The following is an 11446-nucleotide window of genomic DNA, read 5'->3' as shown; positions in this document are numbered from 1 at the left end:
ATCTTCCAGCTCAGATTTCATTTAAGCTACCTGAGGAAAAATGGAGGATTTAGAAGTCTTTTGCTCTTTTTGACAGTTACTAAATCTTTGCTCAATTCAGAGAGAATGAGTGATCAGCAATAGTTTAATTTGCTTAAAATAATTCCAACGATAATTTTCACTAGCAGCTTTTAACACTGTGTGATTTCCACACCCCACAGTAGCTAAAAATGATTGCCTGATAATAATATTCCCTACTGCATGTAAGCTAATTTGCCAGGCTTGAAAGATAACATACACACACAAAAAAAGTCACTATCTGGCTGTCGTGATCCAGTCAAAGCATGCAGGCTTTGTTTCTGTTCAGCTGGAGACCCCCAAGGGCTGCCTGCATGCCAGCTTTCCAACATGATAGCAGAGGAAATCTGGCATCTTGCTGGAAGCACCAGTCTGCAGAGAGATGCAGGACTGGGGCTGGGACTGAGTGTAATCTTTAATGGCAATTAGGGAAGAAAGCAGAGGTGTTAATCCAAAGAAATTACAACTGGCTTCTGATACTTCATCAGTTTTATTCCTTCCATAAATCAGTTAAGCACTAGCATTTTTTCTCCCCTTCTGAACAGCTGCCTGATGCTCTGTGCACATGTAGCTGTAATTTTGCTGATGGGTGAGAGATGCAGAAAGCCAAAGCGTGAATTTGTGTCCTGTGTGAAGGGGTTCTTGCATAAGTGGAGGGATGTACACTGTGTTCAGTCGTGTGGCTGAGAAAGGGTATTTTTCTCAGGAATGATCCAGGGTTTATTTATTTATTTATTGCATTCCAAATAGGAGTGAAAGCTGAACATTTTGAAATTTTCTCAGAGGAGTTTAAAAAAAACAAAATCCATTAAAATCCATTAAAATACTTTCTTCCACTTTTGTTTTTGTTTGGAAACAGGCACTGTGAGTCTGATTGAAAGTGTCAGGACAGGAAAAACAAAGGAAAACTACCTATATGCCACAAATTCTTAAAAAAAAAATAATAAAAATCTGAAGATGTATTGTTCCAGAGTGATGCGACAGGGTAAGTCAGTATTTTTGGAATCGATTCTTTGGCAGTCTACCAAAATGAGGTTCTGGCAAGTTAGCCCAGTTTTGCAAGGAGTTTCCACTTTTCGCTGTACTTGAAGCCCCTGTCCTGGGGCACTGTTCTGCTGGACTTGTCTCTGCTCTGGCCTTCTCTGCTCTGCAGGCCTTTTGCACTCTACCTGCTGCAGGAAGGTAGAGCTTGGCCAGCGCACAAATACCAGAGAACAGTTCAGTGAGTGCAATACATGCAAATGTGTTATTTTATTATCATGTGTTTTTACTTTTTGTTTACCTTAGAATGTTTGGATGTCTGTGACTTATCACAGGGCTACTTGTAGGAGTGTAGAACAAGCACTTGTTCGATGCCTCCAGCAAACACAGGCATGGGTGGAAGCCACTGAAATGTAGCTCCTTGGTGTCTGTGGACCTTCTGGGGAGATATTCATGCACTCTCAGTGTCCTCGCCATGAATTTCTGCCTTCATCTATATCCAGGAGGCAAATGGGTCTCCGTGGGTACTTCACATTGCATAAGCAGTGTATAGTAGGGTCAGCTCTACCACAGTCCTTCTGGGATCTGGGGTCTGTGGCATCTTTCTGGGGTCCATTTCTCCCCTCAGTAACACAATTTGTTCCTTTTTAAAGCATTTTCAAGGTTTTTAACAACAGAAAGTGATGTTATGACTCCATGATTTTGAAAGCACTGTATGGACTTATGGAGAATCTGGGTATTGCTGGGTCAGGCGCTGTGTTAACTATAACTAGTAGGAAGACTTGATCTTGGCCTTAAGGAATTTACAGTAAGACAGCAGACAAGTCACAATAAAATAAAATAAAATAAAATAAAATAAAATAAAATAAAATAAAATAAAATAAAATAAAATAAAATAAAATAAAATAAAATAAAATAAAGGCAAAGTAGGGGAGAAAATGGTCCCTGGGACACATATAGTCTCCTAAGTTAACAATTTTCACAGCTCCTGCTGGGTTTAGTTTGGCTTCTACTTAGTACAAAAGGCTGTCAGATCTGCTAGCTATAAATCACATATTCTGAATAGGAATTACCTGGTGTTGTGGTGAATTAGATATCTGTTCTCTGCAGAAACATTTAAAACTGGCAGCTGAACACTGTGTAATAATAAAAAAGTCACAGTGTTTTGAAAAAAAATACCATTTTCTACAGAAAATATTCTCATTATAGTAATGGCTCTCTTGCATAGTAAACCAGAGTGATGAACCAGGTTGAGTGAAGAAGGGACATATTTAAAAAATAAATAAATACATTTTTACTTCTTTTTGCTGCTTTTTTTTTTTTTTTTTTTTTTTTTCCATTGGCAGATAAAATACCCTTAAAATACCAGAGGACCTGAATGTTGCCTTTGTTAATCATTGAGTTCAGATGTAGTTGAGCTGACCACTGAATTTAGATCTGTAACAAAGAGTTGGTAATTTTTCCTCACCTGTCTAATTGATGCAGGAGATAAGTAAATGTACAATACAACTTCTTACAGAAAATAGATTTGGGGTATTATTTAAATCATGTAATCATTCCAATAAATTATATAAAATAAATATGCCAAACACTGCATAAATACCTTATATTAGTTTTTAAAGGAAGATACATATTTTAAGGGTGAAGTGATGTTTATTCATGAATGCCGTGCCCAACTTTCATAACTGCATTAACAAGCAGCATCGTCAGATGTCCCCTGCAGAAACGTCCATCCCTGGTGGGGTTGTACATCCATCCATCTGCTTATTGCAGCCTCCCTGCCCATGCAGCAGAGCTGGGCGAAGGGTGTACCAATATCCATCTGCCACCTTGCCAGAAGGGTTGTTTTACCAGGCTTTGGTGAGGGGGTTAACTTGCTGCAAGAAGTTGAGGCATTCCCTTCACTGGTTCTGGTAACCTTCATCAGCAAGGTGATTACAAACATTATGAGGAAAAAGGAGGAGGTTAGGTTTCATGCTGGCAGAGCTATTTCAACCATCATTCTCTTAACTTGTAAACTTATATCTTTAAATAAACGCTTGCTTTGTCTAATTAGAAATAAATATTATAAGAGCAAGTGGAGAACTGATAAAATTCCAACTTATACCACAAGTCTGTGATTGCAATTTGTTATTTAAAGTTGTTCTGCCTCTATTTGCCCTTTCAGACTGTGGGAAAAGGAACACTAATCCAGTATGTAGGGTATTTTACTGTGATAAGGATGAGAAAGAAACAGACCTCACATTTCCCAGAGACAATACATGTCTCTTTGTCCCTCCTTCCACTGAGGAAATGAAGACCTGTTTTCCTATGCTTTTTCTCAGAAGCTTCTTCCTCTAGCTGTGACCCATTAGTAGGTATGAGTGATCCTTTACTGGTCTAATGGCAGTTTGAGTTTAATAAATCAAAGGTTCTTTTTCAGTTATTTTTCTTACATACACGGGCAAAGGACTAGAAGCATAGTCCTAACTCAGAAATTTAAGTTGACAATTTCCCCTTTTTCACCCTGGAACAGGCATTAAGGTGGTGCTCTCATGTACACAGGTTATACATTTTCCTGGACTCCTTTGTAGATTGTGCCTTTTAGCTGCCACCAAAGATGACTCCAGCTCAGCCTGTGTATCAAAGAGGTGGGTTAAACAGGCATAGTTTCAAGTCCCATGAAATAGACACAGATCCCTTTGGTTTGAATTACCCAATCTTCCCAACAGGCCTTCAGAATGCTTTAAAAATGTCATTTCTAATGTTGGTTTAATCAGATTTTTCTCTTCCTCTCTTGTAGCTACAAACTTTGCTCTGACATCTTTCAGCTCGTATCATGCAGAAATGACTGCCAATAAATGTATTATCTGGGAACTGCAATGTGCACTTCTGATAAAACACCTCTGTGGATTGGGCTTCCTCTTGTACATTTATTCAGTATTAATATTAGGAGTTATGTCCAGCCTGTCTGGCAGTGCATCCCCATGTCCTGATCAGTCAGGAGAACAGGTAGGGCTTTAAGACCTGGCCCTCAGACTGGCCCAGCACATCTGACACCTGGTTAATAAAAGACAGTTTTAGAAGCATTGACATAACAGTACTTTAACTGACATCACCCAGACCAATTGTGCCCTTAATGACCCATATTTTATGTAAGCAAAGTAAATAAATAAGGTAAAAAGGGACAAAGTATGTGTGCCATATTTAAAATAAGATGTTAGCAGTTGAATTTATACACTGGCATCTGTACAAGACTGCAAAGGAAACAGCTTCCATTATATATCATGCCTTTCCACCACATTAATTCCATCATAAACCTCTTCTGCAGCACACTTTTATTGCTGTCACCAGGCACAAATTAGCTGTAATCTAGTGACAGCAGCCAAGTGCTTCCTTGAAATAACAAGGCAGAAGTTTGGTTGCACAACCGCTTTTTGTAAAACAACAAAAGCATCACACATCTGTATTTACTGTAATGCATGACTCGAGGCCAGTTTTGAAATTGGGGAAGCTATCAAGAAGCACCTTAATCCATTTTCTGGCAGCCACTGGGACAACTTCCTCAGAAATATGAGTGATGTAGGGCACAGTGCAATGTCCCTGTGGACCTGTAGCTGGTGTGTTTGGAGGTGACTGTTGCTTTCTGCATCCAGACCCTGTTAATCCTCACTTTGATGAGCACTTGGATGGTTTGATGGTGGACTTGGCCAACTTAGCTGGGTGATGGTGACATTCACCTCTCTCTCCTTCTGGTAGCTTTGCTGTGGGGTGGCAGCTCTAGCTACAGAGTCATGAGCACCTGGGGCTGTCTTGCCTTGAAGAACTCCAGCTGATTCCAAAGCTGTAGCCTCTGCCACAAGACAAGCCATTTCCAAAAACACTTCAGCACTAGAAAGCCGAAACTTAACAGAGTTAGAGTTGTTAGAAAGGTATCTTTTTCATTTTCAAGGTAATCAAAACTATTAGTTAAATCTCAAAAACTATTGGTGGTCAATACTTTAATGAGAACATTAAATCTTTAACCTTTGGAAAAAAAAAAAAAAAAAAAAAAGAGTAATGTTCTGGTGACATGCTGAACATGATGTTATTACAGGGCTGAGCTAAGTCACTTAATGTTCAGAGAATTAAAACAACTATCTAGGAGCAATCACCGGGGGCATGTCCTCTTTAATAATATGGAGTGATCAGATCTAGAAGCAATATTCCATATCTGTTTTTTTTTTTTTTTTTTTTTTTTCAAGAAAGAAACAAAATCTGGGGGAAAGAAATTGACAGGTTTTCTGAAATTAATGTTGTTGTTGCTATTATTATTATTATTATTATTATTATTATTATTATTATTATTATTATTATTATTATTCAGACACCTGGAGTGTTTCTGATTGTGTGCAGAATCATTCCTGCCTACCCCGGGGACATATGATCAAAATGGGTGGTGACATGGCAAGGGAGGATCCTGTGGACATTGGTCTTCACTAAATGTGTGCCATGTCTGCTCATTTCCCTCTCACTGCAACTTGGCTGCCCTGCTGGCACTGCAGCACTGCTGAGGGTCCCAGCCAGGGCCAGCAATGTGCCCAGATAAAGCATGAAGGAATCAAAGAAATCACTGGCTAAATAAAGCAGAGAAAAAGGTCCTATTCTCCACCGGTGGCAGTATGCCTACCTGCTGCATACATGTACAATCTGCTGGGGTAGCAAGGTGACCTGGCCTGTGGTAATGCAAAAAATAAAAATAAATAAATACTCAAAACAAACAAACAAACAAGCAAAGCACACACACACACACACACAAAAAAACAAAAAACACCACCACCACGAACAAAAAATTATATTCTCCAAACTGATGATGTGCACAGTGTTAATTGAGAGGGAGCAGCAGGAATCTACTCTTGCATGTCTGGCAGGTAGCAGCTAATCAGTTTGACCTAATTTTTGTTTAACATTTAAAAGGAAATGGATACATTTTTGCAAAAGAAGATTGTTATACAACTGTGTGTGAGCCTGTGTTTATATATATATATACACAAATATATATATATATAGTAACATCTCATTAAAGAAAATCATCACTTCTTGTTTATTTTGTATAGTGTAATTCATAGCTGCTATTTTCTGTGAATGCCATTAGACGGTATTTTACTGAATGCCAAAACTCAATACCAACTCACTGTAAGAAATGAAGCAGAAAAACTATAATGGTATTCTATTAATTTATGTTCAGTTTAGGCAATAAGGATTAGAAAAACTGATACAAAGCTAAACTAGCACTAGCAGGCACGTTAGTTTTGTAGTATGTATTTGATACCAAATGAACTGGTTAAAAAGATTACTGTAAATCAACACATGGACTTTAAAGCAAAAGAATTGTCAAGGCAGTTTTGGTACCTAATCTCTGGGCTATAATGCACTGCTTAAAGTTTTATTTTATAACAGAGATTATTCTCTCTGTTATACTGATAAAATTAGAAATGATGAGGTAGAAAGTTGTAGTAGTAGAGGTGTTCTGTTTTCACCTAAGGATTTTAATGGATTAAGCTTAAAAATGTTTGGTGAATATCACTGCACATGGAATATGCTGGCTCTTAAATTCTGCCCTAATTTGATACAGTTCAAATCCCTGTGTTACAGAGTGCTTTTCCTACAGCCATGCAATGATCTCAGTTAAAGGAAAAAAAAACACATAAACACATCAAGAAACCCCTCTGAAACCAGGAGCCCAAGGACCTAAATTTTGACATCCCAAACAGCATCTCCTAGTCTGTATGGAGCAAGTGTATATGGCACAAGGAAGTCAGTTCTTCAGCAGATAAGTGATGGTAGGAGACTGAATGATGAATTACCCGATTCTCCATTATGCAGACAACTTAGTTGCTTTTCATCCCAGACGGAAGCACAAGGCAGCTGTGCTGTTCCTCTTTCACATGTTCACTATTTCATATTCTTAAACACTTGTAGCTCTCGTAAGGTTCCTCACAGGTGGACTGAGGTGTAGGAATGCACATTTGGGACCAGATATTCTTTCCAAACTTTGCTTTTCTTCAATATTATAGAATTTAAAATATTCTTGTCACTCTTATAAATGTCCATCAAGTTGGGCATTTGAGTTTTTGATCTCAAGGATGCCCTGTAAACTTGGATGGGAAAAGATGTTTTATTGCACATGGCATGAAAAAAAAAAAAGTATTTCCTTGAGTGGTTTTGCATATCCTACCTTCTAATTTAGTTGAGAGCCCTTTGTTCTTTTATTTTCTTATGCACGTGATCATTTCATTCTCTTTTCATATGAAAGATTTTCCATGCCCCTCTCTTTTTGCCATCTCCCTTTCCTGAAAGTATTTTTTTGTTCCACCAGCATTTGCAAATTAGCACAGTCAAAGGGAATTTTATTTTCATGTGTTATCTTTGTTTTGTCTCATGGTTTCCAAGAGGGATGTTTTCTTCAAAGACTACTTTCCTGTGCCTAAAATCTCTAGGCAAAACAGCCATGGTAGCAAGGGTTGTATCTTTCCTCTACTCAGAATTGTGACTGCTTCTGTCAGGACTTATTTGACCTCTTTGTTCCTTGAGTACAGGACTCACTCAAGTAAGTCTGTCATTTTCTCAGTGGGGTAACCCTGTCTATCATGAAAGCAGCAGAGACTTAGAAAAAGTGCCACACAAAACTGCTACAGTGAAAATTCTTTAAAACCACTTATTTGAAAGCCATAAGTGTGCTTTGTTTTGTTTTTCTCTGTGATTGCATGGCACTGCATCAGGTGCTGGGCAGCAGCAGGCTCCTCCCTGTGAGCCCACAGCCTGTGAAGGGGCTCACAGCAAAGGTGCCTTCGGCATGTTGAGCTGCTGAGGAGTGAGTTCCTCAGGGCTGAATGTGAAGTGCTGTCACTCTTCCCTTAAAAATAATTAGAACACATATTTTTGGCAAGAATGTCTACTCACAGCATTAGTCAACCTGTGTTCTTCAGCTTTATCCAGTTGGTGTTTGACTAATTCCTACAAATAAAAAAGAATTGCTGTTTCCTTACAAGTTAGATTTATTTATCTGAAAAACAAGGTCTTTGTCAGTGTTAGTGATAATGTCAGTATTATTCTTGACTTAAGCATTGACTTAATTTACACAGGGAAATTCTTAAATGCTATGGTGAAAGAGCCTATGGAAAACCTGAAGACAGACTGATAGTTTCTGTGGGCAGTTGGTTTCTGGAGAGAGGTGTCCACGTTCAGAGCTGTGTGCTTGCATGAAAGATAACATTATCATGATATTTTCTCAGCTGTGCTTAAGTGAAAGGAAACCAGTAGCCTTTGCCTTATGGACATTAATTTCCTCCATTACCCCATCTCCTGATTCTTCCTGATGATGAATAATGTTACCAGTTGTTTTAAATATAGCTCAATTCAAAGAAACAGGGCAGAAACTTTATAAGTGTGTTTCCTTTAATTCTTTAGCCTGGAACCCCTTTCTTCTGTTTGTGTATTTTTGTTAACCATAAAAAACTGTTCTATGTCTTGCTTATTTTACAAAGTATTTACACCGGATAACTCATTTTGGGGTTAAATTTATTCTTAAGCAAAAAGCAATGGGCCAGCACTACCTGAGATGTTCTCTCTCAGGCAATGCAGTTGATCACCTTCTGGGTCAGATTTGCTGTTGGTGTAAATTTATATAATACTCTGACTTGTCTCCCTTGATGACCTACAAATTCACTTCTAGCCTTCACCTGAACAGATCTGTCATGATATTTAACTTATAGTTGACAATTTTTGACAATACAGATTTTAAAGCCAGAAGGGGCCTTTACATCATTTAATCTGACTGTCCAATCTGTTGATTGTCAGGGACTCTGAAGTGAAACCTGCAGAATTTTTGAGCTCCATGAAAAACAATCAAATTGAAAACTCTCTCTCATGATTGTGTATTTGACAAAAAGCAAATGTACCTTAGACTCAGTCATAAATGCCTGTGCAGAATATTCTCAGAAGCAGGGGGTGAGTATACCTCTGTTTTGAAGGATACCATAATAAATGGCTTAAGGTGAAAGTGCCTTGCACCTCCATCTCATAAAAACTGGCAGCCCCCCAAAGCAAGAACATGAATTTAAGATTGGTGTATAATAACTTTTAAGACTGTTACAATGTTAGTGCTGGATTGATGTGGAAGTCGTTCAAGTCTTGAAAAAGTGATTGAATATGTAAGAATAAATCCCTGTTAGGCTAAGTGTGACTCCCATTGTCCTACCATGGAAAAAATTTGCCAGCAGCAGAGTCACACAACTATTAGAAATTTCAGCCTCAGAACTTCTTTGTTTCTGCTAGGATTTGAGGAGAGACTGGCATCAGGTCATGTTTCCATTTATTTATTTATTTATTTAAAGTCACATTTCATTTTTTTTTTTTTTTGCTATAGGTCTCCAAAGTGGGCAGTGGAAGAGTTGTTCATATGATAATGAGAACAGAGGCCTCCTAGGTTTTCAGATTTTAGAGCAATAAAGAATTGTTACATCCTTCAGTTTGGTGAGTACACAGTCAACACTGGAAAGTTTTTGAACAATTATATGTAGCTGTGCCAGTTGTGTCATATCTCAGGAATGGCTAGGTAGACAATGGACTTTCCTTCTATATTGCTGTGAAGACTCAAAAAATTCTCCAAATCAGAAGTATCTGAACTGTTGAGACAAATTATCTTTCCTTCCTCTGAGTTAAGGATGCAAGGACTGAGTTTCCATGGTCAGCATAGGAAATTCAGGTCACAAAGAATGATGCAAAAGCCACAATGCCTTTTGGTGCCTGCATAAAGTCCTGGGGTGACCTTCAATATTTATACTCCAATCTTTTTTACAACTGTTGTTTAAATAATAGGCCTTTCCTTGACAGTGATAATCAGAAGGGAAATGTCACCACAAATACATTCCAGAGGAAAAGAGCAAGTTGAGTGAAACCACAATGTGCTCAAGTTATGGCTATATTCAGACTCATAAAAATTTTGCCTCCGGATGTTAGATCAGATCATAGCACATAGATAGACAAGCCATACTGCTTAAAATAAATCCTTCAGTAATGAGTGCATTAAAAAATACAATAGACAGATCAGATGGATTTATCCATTTATTTCTGAAAATAAGAAAAAGTAGACATGGATAGCTGAGTAATTTTTGAGGCAAGAGGTCATGTGAACACTACATTGCTATGGCTGGAAAGCTGGGACTGCATTTATGGAGAAGAGCAGTGAGGAACACTCTTGTCAGTGAATCCAGAACTTGGATTTTTCAATGAGTTTTTGTGAGACAAATCACTGAGTAGCTTTGACACATCAGTCTTTCCATGTTTAACACTCACGTACCTTCTGGTTGCAAACTCTATGGGAAGGAATTTCCTTTGTTCAGGGTCTAGTGCTTTCAGATTCTGGGCCCAGGGAGAACTCCCAGTTGATTCGGTAATTCATTAAAAGTTAGAGGAGGAGAGGAAGCAAGCTAAAATAATATGAAGTAGACATGATTAAATCCATAGCGTCACAGAATAGTTGAGTTTGGAAAGGCCCTGTGGACGCCATCTGGTCCAACCACTGCTCAAGGAGGGACATCCGAAACAAGGTGTCCAAGACTGTCTCCAGGTGGATTTTGAAGATATTCAAGGACGTAGACTCCACAACCTCACTGGGCAACCTCTACTGGTGCTCGGTCACTCGCACAGCACAGAAGAGCTTCCTGGCCTTCAGATGGAACCTCCTGTTGCCTCTCGTCCTGGCACTTGGCACCACTAACAGTAGTCTGTCTCTGTCCTTTTCTCTATGTCCTTTTCTGCAGAGCTGCTTTCCATCTGGGTGGCTGCCAGCATGTACTGGTGCCTGGGATTGTTCCTATCCAGGTGCAGGACTTTGCACATCTACTTGTAGAACTGGCTGAGATTCTGGTCAGCCCATTTCTTCAGCTTGTTGAGATCCCTCTGGAAGTCTGTGTGGCACTCTCACGGGTCAGCCACTCTTCCCAGTTTTGTGCCATCTGCAAATTTACTGAGGGTGCTCTCTACATTTTTGTCCAGACTGTTAATGAAGATGTTAAACAGGACTGGACCCAGTATTGACCCCTGAGATACTCCATTTGTTACTGGCCTCCAATTAGACTTCGCACCACTGACCACTAACCTCTGGGACCAAACATTCAGCCTGTTTCTGATCCACCCAGCTGTCTTTATTATTATCCACTGATTTCTAAATTATTTTGGAAACTCCAATGACAGCAGTCCCAGGCAACCCTTCACATTCCTCTCTCCTCTGCATTCCACAGCACACAATAACTTCAGTTGAGTAACCAAAATGTGGTAACACAGGCTCTCTCTCTCTCTTTTTTTTCTCTTTTTTTTTTTTTTTGTTTTTAATGCTTTCTGTTTTTCCTTTCCTTTTTCTGCTACAGCTTTCTGCAGTGCTTGCCAG

The sequence above is a fragment of the Anas acuta genome, chromosome 2 (genome assembly GCF_963932015.1).
Source record: "Anas acuta chromosome 2, bAnaAcu1.1, whole genome shotgun sequence".
NCBI classification, from domain to species: domain Eukaryota; kingdom Metazoa; phylum Chordata; class Aves; order Anseriformes; family Anatidae; genus Anas; species Anas acuta.
This window is presented reverse-complemented; position numbering follows the sequence as displayed.